The following is a 362-nucleotide window of genomic DNA, read 5'->3' as shown; positions in this document are numbered from 1 at the left end:
GGCCGTCAGGAGGCGGTGGGCCGCGGCGGGCCGCAAGCGCCTCACAGAGGGGGCCGCCATTTGGCGAAGGTGAGATCCTGTCAGGGCCTGTCGCCCCGATCCCTCGTGTTTCAGTCAGAAAAGCTCTCCTATCGTCTGGGCCCGCCGCTGAGGCACGGCTCTGCCGTGAGGGGTCTGCCTCGCGAGGGGCGTAGGAAGGGAGCGCGGTGCTCCCCTGGTTGGCAAAATCCTTCCCAAGCAACTTTCGATGGGACTTCGTTAGGTGCATTTGGCCCCTTTTAGCAAAGTTTTGTGACAGCCAGGTTGAAAATCCCTTTTACGGCTTTGTTGTTTTACCCCCATACGTCTTACCCCCCACGCTT

This window comes from Fulmarus glacialis, unplaced genomic scaffold (genome assembly GCF_000690835.1).
Source record: "Fulmarus glacialis isolate BGI_N327 unplaced genomic scaffold, ASM69083v1 scaffold14435, whole genome shotgun sequence".
NCBI lineage: Eukaryota > Metazoa > Chordata > Aves > Procellariiformes > Procellariidae > Fulmarus > Fulmarus glacialis.
The sequence above is the reverse complement of the archived record's forward strand: the minus strand, read 5'-3'. Positions refer to the sequence as shown.